The sequence below is a fragment of the Lactuca saligna genome, chromosome 8, assembly GCF_052625555.1.
Source record: "Lactuca saligna cultivar CGN05327 chromosome 8, ASM5262555v1, whole genome shotgun sequence".
NCBI lineage: Eukaryota > Viridiplantae > Streptophyta > Magnoliopsida > Asterales > Asteraceae > Lactuca > Lactuca saligna.
This window is the reverse complement of record NC_136424.1, coordinates 253,117,989-253,138,814: the sequence shown is the minus strand read 5'-3', so window position 1 is coordinate 253,138,814 and position 20,826 is coordinate 253,117,989. Positions and strand designations below refer to the sequence as shown.

Sequence of the window (20,826 nt, the reverse complement as noted above, 5' to 3'; positions counted from 1 at the left end):
ACATACTAGAGATTTTTTCAGTTGAGTTTTATATGTATTTTGGTATTTGTTCAAATAGGTCAACAATAGAATCAACTGGCTATAGATATTCTGAAAGTATTTATTTTACTTTCATCTTTGTTTTACATCTAAGGGAGCCTATGAAGCTCCTATTATCTGACATTCTTCAGCCCAATTTATTTAATTTTTTTATCTTATTGTATTGGTGATAAAAAAAATAAGGGAAATATTATGTGAGCATCCTTATCCGATTTTATGGTTTTCGAGCTTAGATTTTCGAGACCTCTAAAGATTATGATTTATTTACTGATATGATGTGGCATCGATTTTTAGTCATCGTTGATCAAATTTATTGTCTCATTATATATGTCTCGGATTCAGATTATTTATTATTCAAACTCTAACATAAGATGTTTAATATTTTTTATTTAAATTTCTTATTATGATTCAAGAACAAGATGTCACACCTCCGAACCAGACGGCGGAAACGTCCGAGGGCTGTCGTGACTTAATTTAATACCATAACATTGAATATATATGAAACATAACATCATTCATCACCATGCATTAATATAGTACAACTGATAGGGTTTACACTGAGTAAATTGTTTTAATATTACATTCCCAAAAATAAAATTGTTCGATCATAGATAAACAAACTGCAAATCATCACTGAATACATTTCCTTCGGTTTACCTGTTACCTGAGAATACAAGTATTTTGAAAAACGTCAACCTATGAAATGTTGGTGAGTTCATAAGCGGTATTTGAAAAGCAACGTTTTGTATTATTTTGAAAATCACCAGAAAATCCGATATTTTCTTAAAAGAGTTTCTGAAAAAGTTTGTGAAGATCCATGAGTATGCTTGTTTGTTTCTATAGTTGTAAAAAGTGTTCATTAAACTTGTGTACATTTCGAAACTGTATGTATTGAAAAACCCTAGGAAAACCCGATGTTTTCCTAACACTTTGAATTCCATGTAGTTGTTGTACCATCGCGGCATGTGAAGTCATTGATTCCAGGCGCCGTCGGATTATTGCGCATGGTGAATTATTATAAACACGCGTTACACAAACGACCAGTTTACAATTATACTAACGATCCCGTAGGCGTCGTCCGTACTATTCAGGTAATCCAACCGCCCTGACTTCTTGTAGTCCCACATCTGAAGAGAAAGAGAGCACGAAGACCTCGATAACTCCATTAGTCGGTTGGGGATAAAAATGAGTGCGAAGGGCCCTTGGCCCGACTCGCATGTGAATATCCGACTTTACTAGCAGTACCAAAGGACCCTTGGGGACGAATAGTATAAAAGCCATTGAAAGTCCTTTTACGCTGTGTTGGATCGTGTAAGACCCAACAACTCGTAAGATTGAAGTCTTCGGGCCTAAAGATCAGGTCATTGGGCTAGCTAGGCCCAACAAACAAGATTTTACACTTTGGGGCCCAAGGATGGTGCGTCGACGTCTGTGCACTCTCACGTGTGTATTGAATTCCCAAATATTACTTGTATGAATCGAGTTATCGTCGTGTTAGTAGTTTCGGGTTTGTTATTGATTCGAGACCGAATCAATTCGTTTGATAACGATTTTTGGTGTTGTTGTGTATTGAAATTCGTCGATAGTCGCAGTGCCAATATTTGATCACGATGGATGTATTGAATTAGCTTTGAAATTTTTCTGTTTACAGTCCCTCTTTATTTTGTAAATTTACTTTTTCGACCCATAGAATAAATAAATTTCCGATTTAGTCCTTAAACTATTTTTCTTGGCATTTTAACACCAAAACTTATTGCAATTGACATTTTCCAGCATATTCATAGTTGAAAACAGTTTTAATCCCTGAAAATACTGTTTTCTTAGTTGTAACCCCTCTTTTTCGCAATTTTTACATTTTTGGCCCAAATTGGAAATTTTTTGCAACTTTGGTCCTTTTAGATTATGAAAAGCATTTTCAACCTTAGAAAAGGATTTGGAACACTAGTAGTCCCCTGTTTTATAGAAAAATATAGTTTTAGCCCTTCAAAACAGGAAATTTCGCATATTGGGCCCTATTGGGCCAAAAATGTCATTTTTAGCCCATTAAGCTTTAAATATATGTACTTTTAATCCTCCAAGAGATTATATTTCCAGAAAACACTTTATTGAAACTATTTTGACTACTCTCATCCATCAGAATTTGCAATATGTCAATTTGGGTCCTTTAACTTTATATATATATATATATATATATATATATATATATATATATATATATATATATATATATATATATATATATATATATATATTTACATTTTGTGTCAAAAAAAAATGAGTTTTTAGCCCAAAGAAGATGTTATTAAACCTCTTAGCTATTTTTCTTGGAATACTTTATATGTCGTGATATAATTCATGCTAGTATCATTCAACATAAAATACATCTCGATTTTTAGGAATTTATGGCTAAATCTAACATCATAATCACACAAAAACACACATATAAGCATAGAAATCATACAAGGCATACAAAGCACATATAGATCTACACTTTCACTTATATTCCCCCCCCCCCCCCCCCATAAAACTTATAAAACAGAAAAGTAGGGAGTATGAAGCTCACCTTAGGGTGTGGTTTCGGTTTTTGAAGAAAAGATGGAAGGAAGTTTGGTGATTTTTGGCCCTAGCACCCCTTGATGAAGATCTCGAGTTTATGGAGTTTTCTAGGAGTATGATCACCAAAGGAACTTGTTTAGAATAAATGACCTTATATGAGAGGGGAGTTTTGTAACTTAGACATGGGAAAACTTACCAAAGGATGATGATTATCTTGTGAAATCTTCTTGAAATACAAGCAAAGTTTTGAGATTTTGAATGGAGAGGAAGAAGAGAGAAGTCTTGAGTGATTTAGAGAGATTTTTGTTGTGGAATGTGTGCGTTTGGGGAGACTCTCGGCCAAAGGAAAAGAAAGAGAGGAAAGAGAAGTGAGTGAAGTGATATGTGCATGGAAACATGTGTTTGTGCATGGAGATCCATGAGAGAATAAAGAGGTGGCAATGAAAGTCAAACCCCTCCTTTCTTCTTGGATTTGGGCCTTGGGGCGAGAATTTGGAAGGAAAAGGAAAAATTTGGGCTTTAATGCCCTCAAGCCCATGTATAAGTTAAGTTGGATGAGTTTTAACCTAAAAAAATATAATATGATTTTCACACTATGTTGGGCTAGTTTAGGTTAATCATGGTGCAAAACTTTTAATTTATTTCATTCTAGGCCCAATATGGCCCAAAATGTTGAAATAAATGAATGTGGGTCCAATTAGAGCCCATTTAAGGGTTCTAAGCCCATGCTAGTCAAATTGGAAGCTTATTGGTCCATTTGGGCCCAATAAGGAAGTCCTAGTCCAAAATGGACCTAAACAAGAACTTCTAGGGTTTCCAATTGTTTGTTGACTATTTGAAGTACTTGTATGATGTATTTTATTGAAGTTTTTGAAGGCATCACACATACTCTTAAGTTTTTAGTTCAACATTTTACTTAAGTATAGTGATTACAAGACACAAAATTTCCAGTTGTGACACAAGAGGTGTTTCATACTTATGAAGATAAAGTGTGATATGATTATGGGATCTTCAGTTTAGTAATTATTGCGGAACATTGAACTTGATTTTAGCAACTTACCGATCAACCTTGTGGATTTGGATCTCACTCTCTAGTATCATAGAACTACAAGCATAATTCTTGGTACTTAGAAGAACTTGACATCATAGATTTCATTGTCCACATTTAGCGATCAAAAACACTTCAAATTTTAAAGAAATTTCAATATTTGGTTCAAACTGTGTATCATTTTAATTTATTACCGCATCTAATAGTCAGATATTATATACTCTAACCATATATATCATTTCATTTGTATCAGTCATCATTTCCAAGCATTTAAAAGGAGATGGTTAGAGCAGAAAATGTTTTACAATGATAAGTGATAAGTATGTTAGAATATTTCTTTTATTAAATAGAGAGGGAAACTAGGTCATTTAGATCGCACCTCACAAATTAAGTCACTCTAGTTAGAGAGGATGAACGGGATTTCTCCCTTGTCAATAGTTCTACATATTCATATTTTGTACTCTATATTTTTAATGAAATATTGGATTATTAATACATGTGTTTATCATTCGTACAAACTTCAAGATATTATTATTCTACAGCGGCTAACCTTCTCATGGGATCCTACAAGGTGTTTTGATAATAAAAAAATCAAGATTTTCTTAAGGACAGTGTATATTCATATTCTATATTGTTATTTCTCTCATATGTATGAGTTTTGAGAAATTTAAAGTGGTTGTTCAAGATCTTATAGTCTTTCAAAATTAGCGAATATGGGTAGATATACTAACCTGATTGAAAACTGGATAACATCGACAAAAAAAATGTGATTTTAGTAGTTGAAAAACGATTTCATGTAAACCTTCAGTAGCTCGAGCTAATTGGTAAAATTGCAAAGACATACAATCTAGATCCAAGTTGTCGAGGCAACTTGATTGTCAAGCACCGTGAACAGCCTTTCTCGAACCTAAAATTGTCTCATATAAGGATATGAGAGGTATTTTGGGTATAGACTACGAATAGAGCAACCCACAATAATTGACAACCACATGTACGGATAGTTTTTCCAAGTAACTCGAGTCACATGACGAGTTTTCCATTGATTTAGTTTCAACTGTTGAAACAATGATTTTTTTAACCGAATTTCAGATACACTAGTACATGTACTCACATTTTTCTAATTTTAGAAGACTCTCAAAATCTTTAACATGTATGACTTCATATCATCCCACATGGCTCGTAACAACCTATAGGTCTAATTTAATTTATATTAAAATAGTTATTCGTAACTCAAAAACATAAATTGACGACAAAATTGCAAAAATGGTCCCTATGGTTGGCAAAATTCTGTAGTTTTGGTCCAGAATGAAATGTTGATACACCAATGGTCCAATTTTAGATACCTGTGTGGTTTTGGTCCATATGATTGCCATTTTTGTGTGTTTTTAGTCCAGACCCAATCAAAAATGATGAATATGCCCTTTGATAATTCTTTTTATTTATTTTTAACTTTTTATTACTATTTTCATTAAAAAAATAAAAAGAAAATAACACAACCTCTCTCTCTCTCTCTCTCTCTATATATATATATATATATATATATATATATATATATATATATATATATATATATATATATATATATATATATATATCTTTTGCCCTAAATACGAAAAATACTCTTGTCCAGGTCCAGATGCTAATCTTCGGCTACAAACCCTTAGCTGCCTCCCCATTAATCTTGTCGAATTCTTGATACATTCCTCCATTGATCATCAAATAATCTCTTAAAGCTCCATAGGTACTTCCCATGGCACCCAAAAGTGTCGGTATCTAAGTACCTTGAGTTTGAGAAAGAGCAACAAGTCCCTCCCCCTCCTTCTGTTTTGCATATAATTCGTCATCGATGACTTGTTGGCGGGAGTAGAGTGTCGCCTCTGTTATCGCCTTCTACGCCTCCGCTTGTTTCTCCAACTCGTACAGAATTGCTTAAGCTACCTTCTGCTTTATGTAAAGTTCCCAATTCTCCTCTTGTACCTTTTTTTTAGGTCAAACAGATAGAAATTCAATTTTGTGAAACATAGGTGATTAATCGCATTCGATTAATTTGTGTTATGTTTGTTACCTTGTACCTTTTTTTAGGTCAAACAAATAGAAAATCAACTTGTGAATCCTTGGCCCACTTTGCCTTCTTCATTACCAACTTTGCATTTGCTTCAACGACTTCAGCCTCCCTCTGATTCTCAAACACCTTCACATCCGTTTTCACCTTTGTCTCTTCCTTCTTCCTCTGTCCTTGTCATTGTGTTGCTATGATCTTCATCTCTGTGTCTATCTTTGCTGCATTCTGAAGCATCTGGCCTTGGCGAAGCTTGGATCCAATTTCACCCTAAAACAACAATCAATTGTGAATCACAAACTGAGTATCTACCATTCAAAACATAAGCAACATAATACCTTCATCTTGGCTTCAGAAGCATCAATCTTAGCTTGATTTGCAGCCTCATGTTGGATTTTTTTGTGCTAAATATGAAAAACACTCTTGTCCAGCTTCAGAAACATCAATCGTAGCTTGATTCTCAATAGTGACAACTTTCCGACGAATGGGGAAGAATGGAACTCACTTGAGCAGATACCCACTAGCAGCATTGTGAACCGCCGACTATCTGAATTGTTAGGTCTGTTTGTGGAATGGAAACACCAGTAAGAGAGGGAGAGAGATAGATTTGCCTTTTTCTCAATTTTAATTAATGAAAAACATTTGAATAAATATAAAAAAATTGAAAAAAAAATATAAAGGTATAATAGTCTTTTTATGTTGATAGGGACCAAAACAATAGGAAAAATCCAATTTTGGACCAATGGTGCACCAACATTTCATTTTGGGCAAAAAACACCTAAATTTGCCAACCACGTGGAGTATTTTTTGCAATTTTGTCTAAATTGACATAGTTTACATAGAAAAGTTGTTGACCTCATGACTTCGCCTTCGAGGTTCAAGTCCCTCAAAATTCTATATAAGTTCAATTTTAAATAACCTTCACCAGAATTTAATGGTCTATATCATTTGGTGGGTGAAGGCGAGGACCCTTCTATTTAAGTCATTATGAAAACTTATTATAGAATGAGCTTTAAGTTCATATATGGTTTGCTTACTGCTTATTTTTTTGAATTTTTTTTTTAACGGGAAATATATTAAAATAACACCTCACATCAAGACGATGCGAAGGGAAAAGTACAATACTTAAAAAAAACAAAAAACAAGAAATTTACAAACAAAGAAAAGGACCAAGATTCCAAACTCTCTAATCCATGTTTTGAAAGGAACCTCTATGTTTACACCAAAAGAAAGTTATTAATTTTATCTTCTCCACGGTATTCGTCGGTACAAAGGGAATGTTTTTGAAAACTCTTTGATTTTTTCCCTACCATATATACCACAATCCTCCACATAAGATCACATTCAACATACTTCTTTTCTTTTTGCACTTAGACCATCGAGATATGAAAAGTAACATATTCCTCGCCAAGTCAAATCCTTCATATGAGATTTCACGCGCAAGATAAAATCGAATTCATGATAGCTTTATCTAATGGACATAAGAGAAGGATGTGATCCCTCGTCTCATCATCCAATTTACATGAACCACACATCATCATAGCTGGAACTCCCCTTGATTTTAACGAGACTGATGATGGGATTCTACCAAACTTCTCTCTCCAGATAGAGCATAAGATCTTAGTTGGTATCACTTTACACCATTCGAACAGTCCATCACAGACAATGTGACTTGCCATTTCAATCCGTTCTCATAACAATCTCACCGAGAACTTACTATCAATTATGAAGTCGGAGACCCAACAGCCTTCAGTTGATTTCCAATACACAATTCCATTAGGATCTATGTTGAGATTCTTTAACACATGCCTAATCTTGACTATATTCTTCAAACCTCCCGTTCTAGATCTGTTGGAAAAAATAGACCAATGTCTTCCATCTAATCCATGAATGCGTCAAATAACTTTCGCACAAAGTGCGAAGTTTTCATTTTTCAATCGCCACATCCACTTATCTAATAGAGAAATGTTCAGACTCTTAATCGATCCAAGCCCTGTGCCACCCACCCTTTTTGGGGCTCAATAAGTGTTTCCCAAGCAACCTAATTGATACTTTTCTTCTGCAATTTATTTCACCATATAAATCTCATTCTGAATTTCACTAGGTCTCAATGACACCATTTAGAATGGAAAAGATGGATATAAAGAAGGTAGGAAGATTACCAAGTACTGCTTTTGCTAGGGTAAATCTACCTCCGAAGCTAAGTGTTTTCGCTTTCCAAAATGAGAGTTTGGAACGAAATTTTCAATAATCGGCCGCCAGACATTTTTCAAGTTCATGTTTTCACCCACGGGAATCCCCAGGTAAGTGAATGGGAGTGATAATGGTTCGCAACCAAGAGGATCAACCCACTTCGATACTTCGCTAGGAGATGCTACAATACCAAATACTTTATATTTACTAAAGTTAACTTTCAACCTGGACACAACATAAAAACATCTCAAGATCCTCACTAAGTTAGCAAGGTTATGTCTCGACCATTCTCCAATGAATAAAGCGTCATTTGCATAAAATAAATGAGACAAACAAATGTTAGAATTTGGGAATTTTATTTCGTTAAAAACTCCTTTATCAATCGTTATCTTCATCACCATGTTCAACACTTCCATCGCAATGATGAATAGGAAGGGAGAGAGCGGGTCGCCTTGTCTCACTCCTTTCTCCATAGAGAATTCATTTGTTGGGCTTCCATTAATAATCATCGATGCTCGACTCGATTCCAAACAATTACGAATCCAATATCTTCATTTATTTCCAAAACCCATTTGCTCCATAAATGAGTGTAGATAAACCCAATTCACAGATTCAAAAGCTTTGTTAAAGTCCGCCTTAAAAAGAAGCATGATCATTCCTTTTGATTTTGCCCAAGAGAAAAGTTCATTAAACACCAAAGGGCCCTCAAGGATATTTCTTCCCTCAACATACGTGGATTGAACCTCATCAATAATACTGCTAATTACCTTCTTTATTCGAAGTGCCAACAATTTTGCAATGATCTTGTATATAGATCCAATTAGGCTTATAGGTCTAAAATCCCCAAAGTGAATTGGATCTTTAGTCTTGGCGGTAAGGGATATAAACAAAGTATTACAGCCTCTAGTGATTTTACCTCCCATTTCAAAGTATTTAACCAACCTCACGATATCGTCTTGTAGCAATTCTCGGTATTTTCTGAGGAATTCGAAAGTAAAACTGTCAGGCCCCGGACACTTGTCATTGCCGCACGACCACACTGCATTTTTATTTCACCATTGGAAAATCCACCTTCTAAGAATCGAGTATCTATTTTAGAAAGCTTACGAAAGCCAGACCTCCGAAACAAAGGCATGTATTGCCAACATTCTCTATATTTATGTTCAAAGAATTTAGCAGCCTCCTGCTTAATCTCAGGTGGATCAGTAATCCGGACTCCGTTTTCCATAATCCCATGGATGTGATTTTTTCGGTTTCTGTTGTTCACATACCCATGAAAAAACGTTTGTTTTCATCTCCCTCAACCTCCCATTTTATTTTTTCTCTTTGCTTCAGGTCTAAAGCAATAATTTTAGCGTGTTCTGCAATTTTGACTCCTCCAATTGGCCTTTCTTCAATTTATGCAAAAGTTAAAAGTCTAGATTCCGCCACCTTTTCGATCTCAACCATTCTTTTTTTCAAGGAATCCAAATCTTTGTTTCCATCCTTCCTTACATCAGTTATCCAACATCTAATTGCTTTTTTTAAGTTATGTAACATCCCAAAAATCATGACCAAAAATTTCATTTTTAATTATGAAATAAAACCATAGTTATCATAATCATCTCATCAAACATAAGTGAAAACATTATTAATGGTATATCCATATCAAAACATAAGTTCAAGATATCAGAGTAAACATACCAGGCTAAACATCATGGTGTGTGCAATGCAGTCATCCCGAGCCCTTCTTTTTGCAACTAGAAGTACCTAAAACCCAAACTGAAATTTTTAAGCACAAAGCTTAGTAAGTCTCACATACTACCACACACCATACACATAATCACATATATTGGACCCCCGCCCCTTCATTAGGCTCCACCCGGCATCGGACATTGTCAGACATCAGGCCCCGCCTGGCATCGAGCCCTGCTCGGTATATAAATTTGTTTCTCCCAAGCCCCTCCTGTCATTGGGACCTGTCCGCTATACACATACAGACAATATCATATAATCATGATAGCACATAAAGAATCATACATAATACTATATGCTCTAGTCCTAAGGGCTCGCCTATCATGGGCCCCACCCCTACTCTACTAATGATGACATATGGAACCCCATCCATACTCAGCTAGTGATGAGATACAAGACCTCGATGTCACACCCTCAAACCAGATGACGGAAATGTGCGAGGGCTTGTGTGACTATAAATTGAAATATCATCACAATGAACATACATGAAACATAACACAATCATCACCAAACATTACATAATAAAACTAGTATTGTTCACGTCAAGTACATTGTATTAGGTTACATATTCCAAAATATTAATTGTACGATGATTGACATTACACCAAAATAAATTCCTACACTTGAAGATTTCCCTGCTTAACGGTTACATGAGAATACAATATATTTTGAAAACGGTCAACATATATAATGTTGGTGAGTTTATAAGCATGTTTGAATGAAAATCTTTGTATTATTTGTAAAACCCAGAAAATCCGATATTTTCTATAATTAGTTTGAAAATAATGTGAAAATCGAGTATAGATGCATGTGTGAATTTTATAGTAAAAACATGTATAAGTATGCAATCCAAATTTCTTTGTATTCTTTATGTTGTAAGTAGAAGGTAATTGAATAGTAGTGTTTCCCCAGAAAATCCGATATTTTCTGATTATATAAATATTGTAGTCTTAATCCCAAGGACCATGTATTGATGTATTGTATGATTTGTATTGCCATGATTTGTATTTTGATTTCCGTAATGTAATGATGATAATGATCTCTATGTGAGTCGTTATAACCATGTTTGATAATGACTAATTCACCTGTCTTGGGATTTTCCAAATGCTGGTTTGATAAAGAATTAGGTTGTCACCCTAGACTGGCTTAGTCTAACTGTAGCGAACAACTCAAGTATGGGAGAGTCACCCCCATATAGATCTATACACAAACTCTCGCTCTCCCTCCAGGAGACTCTGGTTATAACTACATGCTACGATCATACACCCAGTGATGTCAACCGACATGTCTCGCTAGATCCCAATTGTTAATGTACATTTATTCTAATTTCATGATATAAGATGTATATGAATTTAGATTCTTGCACATACCAATTAAGAATTTATATGAATAGACAAAACCCAACCAACATGGAAAAGGACAATTGTGGTCCATTAGGCATGTAAGTTATTTCCAGGCTTGTTAAGTATGTAAAAGGACACTTGAGACCCATTAAGCATATAATGAATAGTCCATGCCCAATTAGCATGTAAATTGACCACCGGGGCCCAATAAACATATAAAAGATGATTTCGGCCCATTAAGCATGTAATTGGGTCACTAAGGCCCAATAGACATGTAAATAATGAATTGGGCCCAACAAACATGAATTTGGACCATGAAGGCCCAATAAACATGTATAGTAGTTATTAGGCCCAATAAACACGTAATCATTGTATTTTGTTTTTGTTCCTTACGTCATTTTTATTTGAGTTTAAATATTTATCAAAAAGACGTAAAATGCTTCATTTTTGTTATAATGGAAATTTTTAGTCCATTAAGTTGTAACTTTACAATTTGGGCTGATTTTCAACAAAATTGACTCTTTAGGTCCCTTATGACCTAAATAAAACATTTAAGGACTTATTTCACATAAAATGATATTTTTGGTCCTTTTTGATAAAAGTAAGATTTTACCTCACTAAATTATGAAACTTTGTATTTTCGGCACAATTATAAAATAATTTATAATTTCGGTCCAAAAATACATTCATTGAAATTTTCAGCCCTTATTTCATAACAACGACATTTCCAGCCCTTACTTTATAAAAATTACATTTTCAGCCCATATTCCATAAATTTTATATTTTTGGCCCAATTTAGAAATAAGTGTCATTTTTAACCCTTAAATCGTGAGTTTTTCATTTTAGGCTCAAGATTACATATAATGACATTTTTGGTCCACTAAATTCAATATTTTTCAATTTGGGCCCAAGAAAACCGTAAAGCCCATTTAAAGGCCCATTATGAGAAAATTTTCATTTATGGTCCATAAAGGTTCATTTTTGAAATATAATGACTCTTTCTGTCCTAATGAAAGTTGTGTATGTCATAAAAAGTCCCAACACTTTTGTTTGTTTGACAAATATAGTCCTTAAACATGGTTTATTGTAGTTTTATTCAACAAGCATGCATGTTTAACATTTTCACCCTTAAAGAGTGTTGTTCTGAGTATTTTAGTTAACAAATTCAACCATTTTTACTGTGACATCCCCAATTTCATGGCTATAAAAGATCGATTTGTTTATGCTTTATTTTTAAAATCAGAGTAAATGTTTAAAGAAAATTGTTGCGGAATTTGTTCCCAAAACAAAATATGATAAGAATTTATCAAAACGTTTCTCAAAGAGAATGTATTTTTATTATATAGCAAAATCTCGGGATGTCATGTTCCGATACAGACACAAAAGCATAAACAGAACTTACATTTATTTACACTAATGATTTACATCTCCTTTAAATTTTCAGTGAAATATGTCTTCGTATTGATACCTGTGATACAAAGAAAACTGAGTGGATCAGGCTTGGGAGCCTGGTGAGCATATAGTGTTTTCAACCCACAATGTTATATCATATATATATATATACACACACACACACACATGTATATATATATATATATATATATATATATATATTCAATCATCAAACAATCATTCTAATTACCCATCCCCATTATCTCTAATTATCTGTTAAGTACCTTCCTTAAGGAATTATCCTAAGGGTCATCTCCTACATCGTATTTACCTCTCATCTCCTGACATCACATTTCCTTATATGTTTGTTCCTAAGGAATTTTTCCAAAGTATCATCTCATGAATACGCAGTCACAACATAGTCTGGACTCGTAATTCATAGTAAGGGTTAGGTTATCATCGCATGAATACGCAGTCACAACATCGCCCAGACTCGTAATTCATAGTAAGGGTTAGGTTATCATCGCATGAATACGCAATTACAATATTATCGAGACTCGTAATTCATAGTAAGGGTTAGGCTATCATCGCATGAATACGCAGTCACAACATCTGTAACATCCATAAATTTTATGCCAAATTTAAACTTTTTCAATCATAAATAAAAACCAAATAGCATTGTTTACAAAATGTTTTCAAATCATTTTCCATCAGAGTGTCCCAAAAATCATAAAATAAGGATGAGGAGCGGTACGGTGACACCTTCACCTTTCCATGATCTCCTGAAGTACCTGAAACAATAAACTGAAAATTGTAAACACTAAACCCTAAACCCTAAACCCACACCATCACCTTTTTATGATCTCCTGAAGTACCTGAAACAATAAACTGAAAACTGTAAGCCTGAGGGCTTAGTGAGCTACCCCCAAAATACCAATACCACACTGATAATACCATATCAGTAATAATCAATCAATCAACATGCATACTGGGCCATCGGCCTAACTGGACCGCCCTACCGGGCCTACAGTCTGTCTGAATCTGTCCCGAGCCTTCGACATGACTGGTCCTCCACATGGGCCTATAGTCTCCCCGGACCGCTCATAGAGTATATTGGACTTTAGCACAAAGCAGGACCTCCTCAACCCAACCACAAGCAAATAACCATGTGCGGATACTATCATATACATGCATATAAAAACATTAAACATATATGTCACACTGATCATCAATCATAGAATTCTCTAATAACTAGAGTACCGACCTAGCAGGTCACTAATATACCAATCCCTACGGCTCATAAAAGCATAACATACTGTCTACCCTGATTCCGATCTAACAGATCATAACCACATGTAGCATACCTTAACAATAACAATTAAACGGCTAGCCTTGGTGCCATAGACCCTATCGATACAGTGAGGATAACTCACCTCGCAGATGTCGACACAAAAGGTAAAATCCAACTCTCGGATCACTTGACACAGGCTCCACCACCTATTATTATAGTACATCATAATCATAAGTCCTTAACCTTATAAGGTACTCCATAACCCACTAGTCAACCCCTGGTCAAATTCAAAGTCCTCAGTCAAGGTCAACAGTCCATGTTGACCTTAACTCATCGAGTACCCTTGTCTACTCGCCGAGTTCCCTGAAGTACATTCCGACTCACCGAGTCATCGGAGCGACTCATCGAGTTCCTTTAATTCTCGATCAAACTTTAAGGCCACCCGTCGAGTTCCCTCATTGCAACTCGATGGATACACACTCCTACATATCCAAGAGAAAACTCATCTGACCCATCGAGTTGTTCTTCAACTCATCGAGTCTTATGATGATCTTCATCGGACTCGCCGAGTTGTTCATCAACTCGTCTAGTTCACAGCCATCTTCATGTGACTCGCTGCGTCCATCACTCCTTCTTCCATACAGACTTGTTTTGAGCCATGCAATGACTCCAACTCATAGATCCAAGCTTCTAGGGCATGCTTATCACATAAAGTTGCAAACTTTACGTGCATGCATGGATATAAAGGCTCTAAATGCCTATTTTAAGTTCTTAATGGAACTTCATGCTCAAGAAGGACCTTAATCACAACCAAAATTGTGACTTTATGCTTCTAGAATCCAAGGAGGGTCCAGATCTGAAGTTACAACCTCAAATCTAGCCCATAGCTCATCATGCCAACTTGAAAATCTATAAAAATCCCTAGAAACTCAACAAAAGGGAAAAAGGGAAGTAAGGATGGCACTTTGATACCTCCAAAGGATGCTAGCTGAGGTATATCCTGCTTCCCACGCCTTCCTTGCTTCAATTCCTTTGCACTTCCTAGCTTTCTTCCTCCAAGATTCTCTTTCTAGGATTCAAACACCATACAAAGGCACTCACACACGTTATAAGGACTCTCAGGACTCTCTAGATCTGTAAAGAGACCTAAGGGAGGCTGAGGTCCCTTTAAATAGGGGTGAAAACCCCGGGATTTAGGGTTTGCACTGCCTTCTCCTACTCGTAGAGTCCTAATATGGACTCGTTGAGTAGGTCACTTAAAACGCGATCTCATCCAGCTGCTACTCGACGAGTAGGTCAAACAACTCGTCAAGTAGAGCTTAACCCAATAAATCTTATTTAAGCTATACCTGAGAATCGGGGCATTACAACTCTCCCCTACTTGAACTAGACTTCATCCTCGAAGTCCGCTGGAATAAACAATATTGGGTAATGCTCGCACATCTCCGCCTACGACTCCCATTTCCACTCGGATCCCTTCCGCTGTTCCCACTGTACCTTTACTAACGGTATTTCCTTGTTCCGCAGAATCTTCTTCTTCCTTTTCCAAAATAGCCATAGGCCTCTCCACATAGTTCAGGCGCTCATCGACCTGATTATCATCCAACGATACCACTACCTCCTGGTCCGTAATGCATTTTCGCAATTGCGAAACATGAAATATGTTGTGGATCTGGCTAAGCTCCTCCGAAAGCTCTAGTCTATAAGCCACCCTGCCGACCCTGGAAACAATCCTGAATGGCCCAATGTAACGGGGATCCAATTCTCATCTCTTTTTGAAGCGGATCACACCCTTCCAGGGTGAGACCTTCAGAAGAACCATGTCACCCACCTGAAATTCCAACTCAGATCGGCGTTGGTCGGCATAATTTTTCTGCCGACTGTGAGCGGTCTGCAGTCGCTGTCTAATTTGTTGTATCATCTTGGTAGTTTGCAGAACTACCTCAGTCTGACCTATCACCCTGTGCCCAACCTCACCCTAATAGACTGGGGTCCTACACTTCCACCCATATAAAAGCTCGAAAGGCGGGGCACCAATACTGGAATGATAGCTGTTGTTGTAAGCGAATTTAACAAGCGGGAGGTGAGAATCTCAACTCCCACCGAAATCAATGACGCACGCCCTCATCATGTCCTCGAGGGTCTGAATGGTCCGGTCACTCTGCCCATCAGTCTGCAGATGGAATGCCATGCTAAAATGCAGCCTCGTACCCAGTTTCTCATGGAACTTCTGCGAAAAACAAGAAGTAAACCTGACATCTCGATTGGTAACGATAGAAATTGGAACCCCATGGTGAGAGACAATCTCCCTGACGTACAGGTCGGCCAACTTCTCTGCCGACGAACTCTCCCGTATGGCTAGGAAATGGGCACTCTTGGTCAATCGATCCACGATGACCCATATAGCATCAAACCTCCTTGCCGTCTTTGGGAATCTCTAGAGGCTGCAGCTTACCATGCGACCTCTGATGCTTGGCCTTGACCATCCTACAGGTCAAGCACCTCTCAACAAATCAAGAGATATCTTGCTTCATGCCAGGCCACCAATAACTCGCACTCAAATCACGGTACATCTTGGTGGCTCCCGGGTGAATCGAAAAACAAGACTTATGAGCCTCCTCCATCACTGTCTGCCGGACCCCTCCGAACATCGGAACCCAAACCCGACCGTAACGGGTCAACAACCCGCGGCTATCCTGAACAAACCGGGCGCTTTTGCCCTTAATCCTCTCTAACTTCTAGTTCTCTGATCTCATACCCTCAATCTGAGCATCCTTGACCAAACCCACCAGCGGGGAATCCACCACTATCCTCATACACCTAGCTGGGGTAGAGGACCCAACTGACTTGCGGTTCAGAGCATCCGCAACCACGTTCTCTTTACCAGGATGGTAAAGGATCTCACAATCATAGTCCTTGACCACATCCAGCCACCTGCGCTGCCTCATGTTCAGGTTTGGCTGATCCATGATATGTATCAAACTCTTGTGATCCATGTATATAGTACAACGGACCCCGTATAGATAGTGCCTCAAAATCATGAGAGCGAAAACCACCGCGATGGGGTATCTCATCTCATGCGACTTCAGCTGCCACGATGTGTAGGCTATCACTCATCCCCTCTACATGAGGACTGCCCTAAGCCTGTGATGGACGCATAACAAAATACCACAAAATCCTCAACTCCCTTGGGGAGTGTCAACATCGGCGCCTCGCATAAACATCGCTGAAGGGTATCAAATGCCCTCTGCTGCTCAGGGCCCCACCAGAAATCCATCCCCTTGCTCGTTAGACGAGTGATGGGCACGACAATCTTGGAGAAATCACGAATGAATCTCTGATAATACCCTGCTAAACCCAAGAAACTCCTGATGTCCGAGGGATATTTCAGAGTCTCCCACTGCATAAACTCCTCCACCTTAGTCGAATAGACCAAGATCCCCTCCTGGTTAACGAGATGTCCGAGGAACTGGACCTCTTGTATCCAAAACTCACATTTTGAGAACTTGGCATATAGCCGTTCTCGCCTTAGAACCTCCAAAAGCTCCCTAAGATGCTCCTCATGCTGCTCTTGAGTCTTGGAATACACCAAGATATCATATATGAGCATAATGACCGAGCGATCGAGCATCAGTCTGCAAACCCGGTTCATCAAATCCATGAACACCGCTGGCATGTTGGTGAGCCCAAACAGCATCACCACGAACTCATATTGACCATAACGAGTCTGAAACGCCATCTTCTCCACGTCCTCCTCCCTTACACTGACCTGGTGATATCTTGATCTCAAATCAATCTTGGAAAACCAAGATGTACCCTGCAACTAATCGAAAAGATCATCTATCCTTGGGAGTGGATAACGGTTCTTCATCGTTAACTTGTTCAGCTCCCTATAGTCAATGCACATCCAGTGTTAACCGTCCTTCTTTCTAATGTAAAGGATCGGTGCTCCCCAGGGTGAACTACTTGGATGAATAAACTGCGTACCCAGCAGTTCCTGCAACTGAGATGATAGCTCCTGCATCTCAGGTGGCGCCGGTCGGTACGATGCCTTGGCGATAGGGGCCGCACCTGGCACTACATCAATCCTAACTCAACCTGCCTCTCCGGAGGCACTCTGGGTAACTCCTCTGGAAACAGATTAGCAAATTCCCTCACCACCGGGACCTCAGAAACTGAGAGATGCTCTCTAACATTCGTATCTACTACATACGCCAAATAACCGGCACACCCGTGCTTAATATACTGTCGAGCCCTGGCTGCCGAACAAAACCCTGATCCCAACATGGTGCCCTCACTATATCGGTACACTGAACCCTCTAGAGAAGGTCTGAGATACAAATGACCGACTCGCCCCCGAGTCAAGTAATACCAAAGCGGGCAAAGAATTTACTAAAAATGTACCTAATCACAGGTACAATCAATGCATAACACATATACAATAACTGAGACAGAGGATAGAATCGTACCGACAACCACATCCGGTGCTGCCTTGGCCTCCTCGGCCGTAAGCTGGAAGGCGCGACCCTAAGCCTTCGGAGGCTCCACCTTGACTGGCCTCCCATCTCCAATCCTCACAGTAGCGGGCGCGGAACCCTGCGCCGACATGGTGGTGAGCTGCGGACAGTTGGTCTTTACATGACCAACCTGATAACAATGGTAACAAATCCTCATATCTACGGGAGGGGCGGACTCACGTCAGTCCCTGGCATAGTGCCCCTCCTTGCCAAATTTGTGGCACCCACCTCCTGCTCTACAAACACCCGAATGAAACTTGCCACACGTTCCACAAGTACGGCTCTGCTAACCCCCAGACCGTTTATCAGCGGTCTTAGACCGCTTAGGCACTGGCTTAGACTGTGCCGGTGCCTAACACTGCTCCTTCAGCTGTAGCTCTATCTCCAATTCACGTCGCCTCGTGGCTTCCTGAAGATCCAGGAGGGTATCACATTGCTGTGTAGACACAAACTGTCGAATATCAGTCTTGAGCATACTCAGATAACAACTCATCTGAGACTGCTCTGAAGCAAACTCTGCGAAAAAGATAGCCCTCTCCGTGATCATATGGGTAATCTCCTTCACAGACTCCCCATCCAGTCTCAATGTCAAAAACTCCTGCGCAAGCCGCTCCCGCTCAACGCGTGGAATGTAGCGGGTGCAGAACATATCTCTGAACTACTCCCAACTAACAGCAGCTCGCTGATCATCAGTATACGACGCAGTCGTCAGCCTCCACCAGTCCTTTGCCCCAAGCCTCAGCAGGCTCAGGTCACAGCTGACCTTCTGGTCAGCAGGATATGAGCACGTGAAGAAACAACCCTCCACGTTAGATAACCACCTCATAGCCCTAATCGCATCCCGTGTACCATCAACCATCGGGGGCTTCGTATTATTGAAGTCCCGGTACTAGAAAGCTCCTCATCCAACCCCTGCTGCAGTTACAGCTGAAGTGGCTGCAGTGGGAACTGTCTCTACTAGAGCTGCATATCGCTCATCAAAGTACTCAACCATCGTGGTCTTAATCAACCCAAATATCTCTGGCAGCTGCGCTTGGAATCTAGCATCAATTTCATCGTGCATGATCTTTCGGATCCTGGCATCTAACTCCTCGGTCCCTATCTGAGCCACGGGCTCGGGTGCTACCGGCACCTCCAACCCTCCGTCTCCCGACCCCGATCCTGATCCTGATCCGGATCCCAAAGCAACATGTCTCGTCACCACCATACTAAAATATATATACGAGCCATCAGATAAATAACATAATGTCGGGTGACCAAAACCCAAAACCCTAGGGGTTGTGATTTCCTTGCTACATGTATGGGTCCTGTGCTTTCAGTAGTACGGGCCCTACTACCTTCCACACCTACCCATATTTGTCTCAAGTATCACCACAATGCCCTAACAATATCATCAACATAGGAAATGTGCTCAACCCTCATTTCTAGGGGAATACCAAATATCTCGCATCTAGTCTCACCACTTATCATGACTCACACATCCATGAAACTTCCATCATCCCCTGCAACGCTAGTGCATGCTAGCTTCACATAACGCTGGACCCAATAGACTTTCGAATATCCAATCCTACCCGAAGGCCGAATCAACATTCTCAGGCTACAAGGTCTTTATTATGCACAGTCGTGATGCATACACTAAACATCTACAATTATGATGTTAATTCCACATACAAGAAACCCTAGGCTAATAGGCATCATGCAATCAGGCAAATCTATCTTGCGATTCCTGAAGATCCCTAGCCTAGCACTAGCATGTTGTTCTAACATATCAGAATATCAAATAACTACATGGTATTTTGGGGTTTACATACAGGCTCCGGCTGATCGTACCCTCTGCATTCTCCATCCTTTATTTTGAGAACCCTTTTAAAACTTATTTTCCGAAAATCTCCTTGATTTGAGACTGGATTCACATGAGTGTTCCTCTAATTCACTCTAACCAAGGCTCTGATATCAACTTGTAACATCCATAAAATTTACGCCAAATTTAAACTTTTTCAATCATAAATAAAAACCAAATAGCATTGTTTACAAAATGTTTTCAAATCATTTTCCATAAGAGTGTCCCAAAAATCATAAAATAAAGATGAGGAGCGGTACGGTCACGCCTTTGCCTTTCCATGATCTCCTGAAGTACCTGAAACAATAAACTGAAAATTGTAAGCCCGAGGGCTTAGTGAGCTACCCCCAAAATACTAATACCACACTAACAATACCATATCAGTAATATACAATCAATCTACATGCATACTGGGCCATCGACTTGAATGGACCACCCTACCGGGCCTATAGTCTGTCTGAATCTATCCTGAGCTTTTGACATGACTGGTCTGTCTCGTGGGCCTACAGTCTCCCCGGACCGCTCATAGAGTATATTGGCCTTCAGCACAAAGCAAGACCGCCTCAACCCAACCACAAGCAAATAACCATGTGCGCATACTATCATATACAGGCATATACAAACATCAAAGATATCATTCACACTGATCATCAATCATAGAATTCTCCTGTAACTAGAGTACCGACCTAGCAGGTCACCCACTACAAGTTCCCTAGTTTCATCTCAGCCTTCCTTGATTCGAGTATGGATCCTTTGCGTTCAGTAGTACGGGACCATACTACCTTCCATATCTATCCGTACTTTCCTCAAGAAC

The 20,826-nt window shown here is 38.8% G+C and overlaps 1 pseudogene; it reads right to left on the bottom strand.

Moving 5' to 3' along the window:
• Positions 1-4,174: 4,174 nt before the first annotated feature.
• On the bottom strand, positions 4,175-6,232 carry LOC145010608 (flotillin-like protein 4; annotated as a pseudogene).
• Between the last annotated feature and the right edge of the window lie 14,594 nt (positions 6,233-20,826).